This window comes from Nicotiana tomentosiformis, chromosome 2 (genome assembly GCF_000390325.3).
Source record: "Nicotiana tomentosiformis chromosome 2, ASM39032v3, whole genome shotgun sequence".
Classification (NCBI taxonomy): domain Eukaryota; kingdom Viridiplantae; phylum Streptophyta; class Magnoliopsida; order Solanales; family Solanaceae; genus Nicotiana; species Nicotiana tomentosiformis.
Window position 1 is genome coordinate 74356033 of NC_090813.1, and position 13135 is coordinate 74369167.

Genomic DNA, 13135 nt, shown 5'->3' on the forward strand with positions numbered 1-13135 from the left:
CTCGAGGTGATTGCCAATAACTGCTCATCCGAAATTGTTTCCTTAATCGAACCTCCCTCAGCCACATGGTTTCGATTTTCTAATCTGGACAAGTGATCAGCCACTTGATTCTCTGTTCCTTTTCGATCTCGAATTTCCAAGTCAAGTTCTTATAAAATGAGGACCCAACGAATCAGCCTCGACTTGGCGTCTCTATTTTCAAACAAATACCTTATAGAGGAATGATCGGTGTAGACGATTACTTTGGTTCCCACTAGATAAGATCTGAACTTGTCAAACGCCCACATCACTGCAAGCAATTCTATTTCAGTTACACTGTAGTTCATCTGGACTGGATTCAAAGTTTTGCTCGCGTAGTAAATGGAGCAAAAAAAATTCTCCCTCTTTTACCCCAAAACAGCTCCTATTGCGACATCACTCACATCGCATATCAACTCAAATGGCTGCGCCCAGTCCGGGGCAATGATAATTGGCGCAGTCACCAATCTATTTTTCAGCTCCTCAAATGCTCTCAGACAAGAATCATCAAATTTGAAGAGGATATCTTTCTCAAGAAGCCTGCACAGAGGAGAAGAAATTTTTGAAAAGTTTTTAATGAAACGACGATAAAAACCTACATGACCCAAAAAACTACGAATGCCCTTAACGGATGTTGGTGAGGGTAATTTTTCAATCACCTCCACATTTGCCTTGTCCACCTGCAAACCACTTTTGGACACCTTTTTCCCCAAGACTATACCTTCTTGTACCATGAAATGACATTTTTTTCAGTTTAGCACCAAGTTTGTCTCTTCACTCCTAGCAAGCACTTTATCAAGGTTCATTAAATAATTATCAAAAGAACACCCAAACACAGAAAAATCATCCATGAACACTTCCACAAATCTTTCAACCATGTCAGTAAAAATAGCCATCATATACTTTTGAAATGCGGCAGGTGCATTACAGAGACTAAATGGCATTCTCTTGAACGCATACGTGCCATAGGAACACGTAAATGTGGTCTTCTCTTGGTCCCCTGGGGCTATAGCAATCTGATTATAGCCTGAATAGCCATCCAGGAAATAATAGTATTCTTATCCACCTAATCTATCAAGCATTTGGTCAATAAAGGGGAGGGAAAGTGGTCCTTGCGGGTGGCATTGTTTAATTTTCGATAATCTATGCAAATTCTCCACCCTGCCACAATTCTTGTGGGAATAAAGTTATTATTTTCATTCACCACTACAGGAATTCCCCCCTTCTTAGGCACACATTGGATAGGGCTTACCCATTTGCTATTAGAGATTGGAAATACAATACCTGTATCGAGTCACTTAATTACTTCTTTTCTTACCACATCTTTCATGATTGGATTTAGGCGGTGCTAGTTCTCTACACTTGGCTTGGGTCCGTCCTCCATATGGATTTTATGCATGCAAAAGGCTGGACTAATGCCTCTAATGTCAGACATCATCCACCCAATGGCTCGCTTGTGCTCATGCAACACTCTTAACAACTTTTCTTCATGTAATTTAGACAAGTCAGAGGAAACAATAATAGGTAGAGTGTCAGAAAAACCTAAATAAGCATATTGAAGTTGAGGGGGCAAGGGTTTAAGTTCTAATTTTGGAGCCTCTTCAATTGACGGCTTTGGTGGAGGACCACTCGGCCTATTTAAGGGCTCAAAGGGGTTTAATCCTTGCATGTAGATACATGATGCATCTAGTATATGCATCATCTTCTCAACCTCATCATCAATCTCCAAGCTATAGAACAACATGAGTGTTTTCTCTAGAGAATCGTCTAGATATACACTCTGATCTATCAGTTTCTCATCCACCTCCACAACAAATATCATAGAGCACTCCTCATAATGGCGAGGAAGTTGAATCGCCTTGTAGACATTGAAAACTGCTTTCTCGTTGTCAATCCTCAAAATCATCTTTCCCTCTCTTACTTTAATAATCGCATCACCTGTAGCTAATAGAGGTCGTCCCAATATGATTGGAACTTGTTCATCAGCCTTATAATCTAGGATAATGAAGTCTGCTGCAATATCACAGTGGTTGGTCTTGGAGCTCCCAGAACCAATTGCTTGAACAAGGACAATGGCATCAGATTTATGCTCTCCCCCAAATCACAAATAGCACGGCCCACATCAATTGTCACGATCAAAATTCACCTATAAGTCGTGATGGCGCCCAACATCCCAGCTAGGCAAGCCAACTAATGATTTAAACATATATTCATTTCTTTAAAAATTATCCGAGTAATAAAACTCGGAGTACTTGCAAAAAATTAAGACAATGTGAAAAATAAGATAAATTAAAACCCAAGTAAAATAATTAAATCCAAAAATTCTACTAGTGTGTGTGTCAAGACCCGGTGTCACGAGTATATGATCATCTAGTAGATTATACAAAATTCTAAATATTATCTGAAATAAAATAGACATAATACAAATACAAGAAGAGGCACTAGTTGCTGCAGAATGGCTCAGAAAGGCAGCTCACCACTAAGCCTCTAGATAACGTGGGTGCGCTCCGATAGGTCCTCTGATAGTACATGTCTCAGGTCCTGTACAAAAAGTGCAGCAAGCGTAGTATGAGTACGTAAACAACGTGTACCCAGTAAGTATCAAGCCTAATCTCGAAGAATTAGTGACGAGAGGTCGACTTTGACACTCACTATGGGTCAATAATATTACAATAGAATATAATGAATTAAACATGATTTTTAGATGAACAACAATAATTTTTATCAATTAACTTCACAAGCAACAATAAAAATATCAAGGTATCTTATAATTATTATTATTAGGCACGATTTCTGTCGAGGTTGTACAGCCCGATCCAAAGTGTCGTGTACACTGTCGAGGGACGTTCGACGCGATCCATATATGCATCTATACTGCCGAGGCATTCGGCCCGCTCCACAAGAAAAGATGACATTTTCTTATGAACCTCCGGAATGAGAAGTTATTATAATATTAACATGTAGGATGTTCAATCTCTATTAACAATTTAATAATTTACATAAAATTTCAAGTATATGAAGTTTCAATCTTTTATTATTTCCTCAAATAATTTGCAATATAATTTCAGTAATTTAATTAAATAAAAGGAGTAATTATCATAAGTAATTCATGATTTGAGTCCTAAACTACCCGGACATTAACATAATTAGTAGCTACGTACGGACTCTCGTCACCTCGTGCGTACGTAGCCCCCACTATTAGCAGCAATTATTAATATGAATCACCTATGGGGTAAATTCCTTCTTACAAGGTTAGGCAAGAGACTTACCTTGTCTCAAAGCCCACTTCCCGATCACAATGTCGCGAAAAATCTCAATTCGGTGCCGAAAAATCCGAAACTATCCAAAAGTTATATAAAATAATTAATACATGCTCAATAATTCGAAATTAGACTATGAAATAAATTACCCTATCCAAAAATGGTAAATTCCTAAAATTCACCTCGGGCCCACGTGCTCGGATTCCGAAATTCTTTAGAGGAAATCGTTACCCATAATCTCAAAAACTCAAATATACAATTTCCATCCAATTCCATAACCATTTTCGTGGTTAAAATCTCATTTTTATACAAATCTAGGTTTTTCCTCTAACCATTTATTTTTATGATTTACAAGTTATAATCTACCCATAATCTATGTATTTAACTCAAAGTGTGTAGAATTAACTTACCTTCAAGTTGCTAGTTGAAATCCCCTCTCAAAAAGCTCCAAAATCGCCAAACAAATGGAGGAAATACGGGCTAAAAATGACTGAGCCTCGTCCCCTTTTAAGGTTCTTCCCAGGCAATATTCCCGCATTTGCGGTGCTTGGGCCGCATTTGCGGCGTCGCTTCTGCGGAAGAACCCAAGGCTGGCCAGGCTCGCTTCTGCGGATGAAGACCCGCTTCTGCGCCAAGTCTGTCGTTCCTGTGGCTCAAGCCGCTTCTGCGACTCATCTCTCGCACCTGTGGCTGGCCAAGTGCAGGTGCGATTTTGACAACAGCTGATAGCTTCAGCTTTGGCTCCCATTTTCCAACTTGGTCCGAGCCTCATCCGATTAACCCCTGAGGCCCCCGGGGCCTTGCTCGAACATACCAACAAGTATGAAATCATAAAACGGACTTGCTCGAACCCTCAGAATGTGTAAAACAACATCAAAACTAAGAATCATACCTCAAACCAAATTGATTCAACTTAGAAATTTCAAATTCTTCAAACTTACTCCGAACACCCCCGAAACATACTTAAACTACTCGGAATGACACCAAATTTTGCGTGCAAGTCTTAAATCACCACACTGAACTATTCTCAGGCTCGAAATTCCAAACGGACTTCAATTACTCCAAAACCTACTCCAAACCAAATTTAAAGAACATTAAACCTTCAAATAGTTAATTTTTACTATTAAGCTCTGAAACGCTCTCGGGTTGTCCAAAACTCGATTCGAATATACGCCCAAGTCGAAAATCATCATACGAACCTATTGGAACTGTCAAATCCCGATTCCATGTTCGTTTTTTCAAAATAATGACCTAAGTCCAACTTGGGCTTTTTAAAACCAAATTAAAGAACTAAGTGTTCCGATTTCAACCCGAACACTTTCAAATCATGAATCGACCATCCCCGCAAGTCATAAATTAATAAAAGCACATACGAGGAGTTTTATTTAGTGGAACGGGATTCTAAAAGTCAAAATAACCAGTTGGGTCATTACATCAATATTACCAATCCGCACAGGGATGGTGAAGCTTCCAGGGTCCTTAAGCTTTTAAGGAAGCTTGTTTTGGACCCTCGAAGTGCACTCCTCAGTAAGTGCGACTGTCTCGAATTCAGTCAATCTCCTCTTGTGAGCCACTATATCTTTGATGTACTTAGCATATTTTGGAATTTCACGGAGTACATCCGCCAATGGAATATTTAATTGAACCTGGCTTAACATAGAGAGAAATTTGTTAAACGTGCGATCATCATTCTTCTTCTGTAACCTTTGGGGGAAAGGTGGTGGTGGCCTTGCAGCACTTACTGGCTCTGAACTTGCATCATCTTTCTTTGACTCGGGTGTTGCCTTAGGAATCAACTCCCCCTCAGGTGTAGGCTTATCTCTTCTCTTCTTTGGCATTTCTTCCAATTCCCTCCCGTTTTTGAGTGTGACTGCATTAACCTGAGGGTTCTTCTCTGTATCACTGGGAAGAGTGCCCACATGCCTGGTATTTTGATTTGATGCTAACTGCCCAACTTGCCTTTCAAGATTTCTGAAATCGGTCCTGAGTTGTTGATTATCAAGTAACAACTTCTTTAACGGATCATTTATACTCTCCTCAACTTGTTGGGGTGGCTTCTGAGATTGACTGTAATTTTCTTGGGGTCTATACTGATTCTGAGTCACCTGATTTCCACCCCAGGAGAAGTTAGGGTGATTCTTCTAATTTGGGTTATAAGTGTTCCCATATTATGCATGCTGCTGATTCATCGGACCCCTACTCCATTGCCCCACATAATAGATGGATTCAGGATTCGTGGGACATATGTCACTCGTGTGACCTTCACCATATAACTCACAGGAACTCGACATATGTTACACATGTTGCATTTGTTGCGTTTGGTGCATTGTCATTCTATTCATCAGATTTGCTAATTTCGCTATATCTGCTCTTATGGCTAAGAAATCATCAAGCTCAATTACACCTGCTTCTTTCTGTTTAGGTGCTCTTCATGATTCCCCATCTCCTTGCCAATTATTATCATTAGCAGTGAAATTGTTTAGCGGTATTTGGATTTCACTATACGGCCTTGCCATGCAACTACCCCACAAGCTGAATCAAGATTCATCTTTGATGTCTCGTCTAACCCATCAACGAAAGTGTGACCCAATACCTCATCAGTATGAAAATGATGTGGGCAGTCTCTGAGTAGCTTCTTGTATCTTTTCCAAGCTTGACGAAGAGTTTCACCATCCCGGTGTTGGAACCCAAGAATCTGGCTCCTTAGCGACTTTGTCTTTTTAGTAGGAAAAAACTTGATTAAGAATTTTTATGATAGAATATCCCAAGTGTGGATCGAGTTTGATGGCTCCTTTCGCAACCATTCTTTGGCTTCCCCTAGCAGTGAAAAGGGGAATAATGTTAGCCTGACGTAATCCTTGGAAACGTTCGGATAATTGTAAGTATCGGTAATTTCCAGGAAGTTATGAATATGTTGTTGCGGATCTTCATGAGATAAACCCATGTACTTCCATGTGGACTGTATCAACCGGACCATGTACTGTTTGAGTTCAAAATGACCCATGATATCAGGCTTCACAATAGCCTGAGTCATATTCGCAAGATTGGGCCTTGCGGCTTCTATCATTGGCCGCTCCTCATTACCTGCCATCTCTAGTGGTTGTGGTTGAACTACGATGTCCAACTCTCTTTCTATTCTAGTTCTAGCTTCGAATTCCCTCCTCAACCAGTAAAGTGTTCGTTCAATTTTCGGATCAAGAGGAAGGAGGTTGTTTGCATTTCTAGTCCTCCGCATTCAATAGAAGAGCTTACGTTAACATAAATAAGGCAAACTGAAAATTAAAACTTGAACAAATAACTAATAAAAGCTTAACTCACACAACTAGCTAATTTCTAAGTCCCCGGCAACGACGCCAAAAACTTATTGCGACCAAACACACACGCAAGTATACGTGGTCGTCAAGTAATAAAGTAGTGAGCAGTATATCGTTTCCACAGAGACTTATGATTAACTTTTGACTGATTCAAACTTAAACAAATTATTTATTCAAGAGATTTTTTCTCAAAATGAGTAGTCAATTAATCAATAACCAAAGAAAATATCAAATAGTTAATTAAACTAGAGATCGACTAAAATACGTAGGCAATTGCGGATAACAATCAATAGAAGAGGATATTCTAGGGTCATAGGCTAACTAACAATCTTTTTGCGTTCTCGGCTTAAACTGACTAATTGCTTTATCTGGTTTGTTGATTGACAGGGTTAATCTTGCTCGTAAGAATCTGTCGATTTCTTACTTGCCTATTCAAGTTAACTTAATGTTTATATGTCTACGGAATTAAGACTAACAAGAACGCATTTACACTTCATGTGTTTCCAACCAAGCAAGACAATTAGGTATATTTCTATCCTAATTGTGAATTCGTTCCCCGATGTCTGGGTTTAAGAACTTGCTCTATTTAATCCTATATGCAATCTAAAATTCCCACTTTCGAGTTCAACTCTATATTCATAGATAGTATTCCACTGTTAGCTACGCATAAAAAAAATTTAAAAACAGAATTAAATAAACAACCCAATATGATTAAATCAAACTCGTCAATTCAAACATCAAATGTCAACATTCATGTAGCACCCATGACCCCCAGAACTAACGAGTTTAGCCACGCATGTTCATGGTAGCAATATCAAGTATTTCCCAAGAATATATAAAAATCAATAAAAGAAGGAATAAGTAAGAACTCAAGATGAATTCCTTAGTTTCCAAACTTTGTGGTGGCTTTTCTCTGCTTCCCCGTGTGTTAAAGAGTCATTTTTGGCTTATATATTGCGTACAAAAGTCGTGGGCCAAAGTTTTCCTTTTCCTATTCCGTCTCAGCTTCAAGGATTGATGTTGGCGTGGATGCTTCGCATCCGCCTTAGCTTCAGCTTCTCAGCATTGCATGCTGGGGTGGATGCTTCGCATCCACCCTCTGTTCCTTCATCTCTATTGTGCCCAGGTGTGGATGCTAAGGCGGATGCCTTAGCCCGACTTCACTTCTAAGGGTACACCAAATACACTTTTTTCCTAGGTTGGATGCGACTCATCCACCCTCTTCTTTTATAGCTGGAGCACCTTTTCTTCATTTTTTTGCACTCCAAACACCCTAAATCATCACACAACTCAATTAGTCATAAGACCAATAATGAACACATGTTGGGCATTTTAAAAATCAAATAGCACCAAAAAGCGGTTAAAACATGAGTAAAGTAACATTATAACATATAGAAATATGCCCAACATCAATAGACGGTGACGAAGCCAGGAAATTCAATAAGGGTTTTCAGATTTTTAATACCCTTTGCTAGTGGGCTATGCAACAATGTTCAAAATCTATTTTTAATCAATAACACGTAATGTTTTATCTTATCATAATATAATTTTTCAGCGAAAACGTTCAGTTGATCACCACCCTTGATCATACATTGCTTCGCCCCTGAATGTAGAGTTTCATTCAGCCACTTCTTTATATTGTCCTCTCTACTATTCATGAGTCCAATCACTTGATAAATAAATAAATAAATAAAACAGTATGTGCACTTGACATTGCAAATGGTAATAAAGAGAAAAAAAGGGGGGTAAACTACGAAAACACTTTGGAGGTCCATAAATAGATTCACATCCGTCTCAATTATATGATCATTGTTATGAAATATAGCTCAAAGTAAAAATATAGAACAAAGAAAAATAAGCTAAGAGATATAGAGATAAAGAGAGGAGAGATTCTTATTTCAAGAATCACTATTGCAAAATATGTCATTGAACATGTCATTAAGCATTTGAGAGGAAGATCATGGAGGAGGTTATGGAGTTACAATCATAACTCCATAATTATTAGAGTATTGGGAGTTATGGAGATAATGGAGAAGAGTAGACATCCACCATAATTTAATTTTCTTATAACACTCCCCCTTGGATGCCCATAGATAATGTGCCTGGTTAAAACCTTATCAGGAAAAAACCTTATGGGAAAAAAAATCTCAGTGAAGGAAAAAGAGTACACATGTTTAGAAATACGCCTTTTGGTTGCCTCGTTAAAAACCTTACAAGGAAAACCATGTGAAAAAAAAACTTGTAAGGGAACAAGAGTATAACACGTATTAACCCCCCCTGATAATAGCATCAATTCATATCCCTGAGCCTTCGCATCCCAATCTTGTACACTAGTTTCTTGAAGGTTGATGTCGGTAGAGATTTGGTGAACAAATCAGCCATATTATTACTTGAACAAATTAGTTGCACATTGATATCGCCATTCTTTTGAAGATCATGTGTGAAAAATAACTTTGGTGAAATGTGTCTTGTCCTATCTCCTTTTATGAATCCTCCCTTCAATTGGGCTATGCATGTTGCATTGTGTTCATATAAAATTGTGGGTAGTTTGTCATACTTCAAACTGCATTTGTCTCGAATAAGATGTATTATAGACCTCAACCATACACATTCTCGACTTGTTTCATGAATAGCAATTATCTCAGCATGATTAGATGAATTACCACGATTAATTGCTTAGTCGATCGCCAAGATATGGCAGTGCCTCCACATGTAAACACATATCATGTTTGAGATCGAGTCTTGTGTGGGTCAGATAAATATCCAGCATCGGCATAACCAACAAGATCGAGATTACAATCATTGCCATAAAATAAGCCCATATCGGTAGTCCCTTTTAGATACCGCAATATGTGTTTGATTCCATTCCAATGTCTCCTTGTAGGATCATAGCTATATCTTGCTAAGACATTAACTGAAAAAGTTTTGTCGGGCCTTGTAGTGTTAGCAAGATACATTAGTGCACCAATTACACTAAGATATGGTATTTCAGGACCAAGAAGCTCTTCATTATTTTCATGAGGTCAGAATATATCTTTATTTATATCTAGTGATATCACAACCATCAGGGTACTCAATGGATGTGTTTTATATATCCATATAGAATCGCTTTAAAATATTTTTAGTGTATGCTGATTGATGGACAAAAATTCCATCTTTCATATATTCAATTTATAGACCAAGACAGAATTTTATCTTTCCAATATCTTTGATTTCAAATTCTTTCTTTAAATAGTCTACTGCTTTAGAAAGCTCCCCAGGAGTTCCAATAATATTTAAATCATCAACATACACGTCGATTATAATAAATTTAGATCCAAATCTTTTTATAAAGACACAAGGACAAATTGAATCATTCTTGAACCATTCTTTCAACAGGTACTCACTCAGGCGATTATACCACATGCGCCCTGATTGTTTTAATCCGTATAAGGATTTTTGAAGGTTTATTTAATAAATTTCTTGGAAACCTTAATATGCTTCAGAACAATTTAAATCCTTCAATTATTTTCATTATACGCATATCAAGTTTTTCATGTATTGCCAGATTAAAACCTGAAATGATTACATCCACCACAGGAGAATATGTCTCTATATAATTGATGCCGGAATATTTACAAATCTTCTTGTGATACAAGTCATCTTTATGTCTATCCACTTGACCTTTTTATTTTGCACAAGAACATATTTATATCTCCGCTAGCTTTATACTTTCAGGTGTTGGTACTATCCATCCAACTTTATATTTTTCAGGTGAAATCAATTTTCATTGCATATTTTTCATTTGGCCAATCATTTATCTGTCCAAATTTCATGACAAATTTGAGCTCAAGATCCTCTTCAATATTAATAATATTGAGCGCTACATTATATTAGCAATATCGTGGATGATCATTTTATATCGGTTCTATTATTACCCAATAAAAACATAACTGTAATGACCTAGTTCCCCTAAATAAAACTCCTCGTATGTGATTTTATTAATTTATGACTTGCGGGGATGGTCGGTTCGGGATTTGAAAGTGTTCGGGTTGAAATCGGAACACTTAGTTTTTTAATTTGGCTTAAAAATCCCAAGTTGGACTTCGGTCAACATTTTGAGAAAACGACCCCGAAATTGAGATTTGACGGTTCCAATAGGTTCATATGATGATTTTGGACTTGGGCGTATGTTCGAATCTGGTTTTGGATAACCCGGGAGTGTTTCAGAGTTTAATTGTAAAAATCAACTATTTGAAGGTTTAATGTTCTTTAAATTTGGTTTGGAGTAGGTTTTGGAGTAATTGAAGTCCTTTTGGAATTCCGAGCCTGAGAATAGCTCCGTGTGGTGATTTAATACTCACGCAAAATTTGGTGTCATTCCGAGTAGTTTAAGTATGTTTTGGCGCGTTCGAAGTAAGTTTGAAGAATTTGAAATTTCTAAGTTGAATCAATTTGGTTTGAGGTATGATTCTTAGTTTTGATGTTGTTTTACACATTCCGAGGGTTCGAGCAAGTCCGTTTTATGATTTCAAACTTGTTGGTATGTTCGGGCGGGGCCTCGGGGGTTAATCGGACGAGGTTCAGACCAAGTTGGAAATTGGGAGCCAAAGCTAAAGATCCCAGCTGCTGTCAAAATCGCACCTGTGCTTGGCCAGTCGCAGATGCGAGAGATGAGTTGCAGAAGCGGCTTGAGCCGCAGGAGCAGCAAATTTGGCGCAGAAGCGAGTCTTCGTCCGCAGAAGCGAGCCTGGATAGCCTTGGGTTCTTCCGCAGAAGCAGACCGTGGTCCATAGAAGCGACGCCGCAAACGCGGCCCAGGCACCGCAAATGCGGAAATACTGTCTGGGCAGAACCTTAAAAAAGGACGAGGCTCAGTCATTTTTATCCCGTATTTCCTCTATTTTTGGGCGATTTTGGAGCTTTTTGAGAGGGGATTTTAACTAGTAACTTGAAGGTAAGTTAATTCTACACACTTTGAATTAAATACATAGATTATGGGTAGATTATAACCTGTAAATTATGGAAATCAAGGGTTAGAGAAAAAATCTAGATTTGTATAAAAATGAGATTTTAACCACGAAAATGGTTATGGAATTGGATGAAAATTGTGTATTTGAGTTCTTGAGATTATGGGTAACGATTTCCTCTGAAAATATTTAGAATCCGGGCACGTGGCCCCGGGGTGAATTTTAGGAATTTACCATTTTTAGATAGAGTAATTTATTTAATAGTCTAATTTCGAATTATTTAGCATGTATTAATTATTTTATATAACCTTTGGATAGTTTCGGATTTTTCGGCAGCAAATTGAGATTTTTCGCGACATTGTGATCGGGAAGTGATCTTTTAGACAAGGTAAGTCTCTTGCCTAACCTTGTAAGAGGGAATTTACCCCATAAGTGATTCATATTAATAATTGCTGCTAATTGTGGGGATACGTACGCACGAGGTGACGAGAGTCCGTGCGTATCTACTGGTATTTTCGTACATGCGGAAATGGACTCGTAGGAGCGATGGTCACACCGTAGAACCATCACACGATTCTAACACACGGTACATACCTTTACATAACTCCGTTGAAATGCGTGACCCCATCCAAACACCGGTCCATATTATATACTTCGAGTCACCCTGCTCAGAATCAATAACCACGGAGAGGCAAATGACACAATGCCACACAAAAACCGAAAGAAGATAACCAATACGCAATCGATCATGCAATACCCAAATACTCATCTCGCTCGAATTCCGCCATAAGGCCCCCAATAGAACCGCACCATGTGTACATAACCAATAAAACACAACTCCTCGTAGCATAAAAGAGTAACTCACAGATCATTTCATGAATAAGCTCAACATCAACTGAATGGAACATCCCTCAACAATAGCAGTATGGAGCCAACCAATCCGACTCGGTGTAGAATACGCATCCTAATTGGGCCTACCAATGGACCCCCAAATCAACTATGGTTACCCACAAATAGATAAATAACCCTCCAAAAATCCACAATAACTGAAATCATAATACATACTATCATCTGGCTGGCTTCAGCCACTACTTCACAGTCCACAACCATGAAACAATATGCTCCTAAAAACTCCCAGTCTTCAAATCCTTAGAACACACGAATCACCATTTCTGATCCAATCTCCACCGCCCGAATGATTATCACATCCTTAATGCACGATCATCCCACTCGGAATATTTCCATAATCCTTTCGTGCTACATAGCAATAATTTGAATATCAGCAGTCTACCAACCAGGTGAGTACCGCAATACCAATGACATCGAAACACAATGCGCTTTTTGAAATGCGCACCCTTCTCAGGGTTTACCGAGCAGTTATAACATTCGTCTAAATATCTGAAGTTAACCATGTTGTCCAAAATTTGGGACCTTCCCTTCAAGACTGAACTGCAACCTCGTATATGTAGATTTTAATCCCGCACAACACACCGCATCTATCATACCATCATGTGACAAGCACAAGAGTCTCATTATCAACTTTGAGTCACTAACAATTTACATACCCTATTAGTTAGAAACCTTTCTCTTGCTT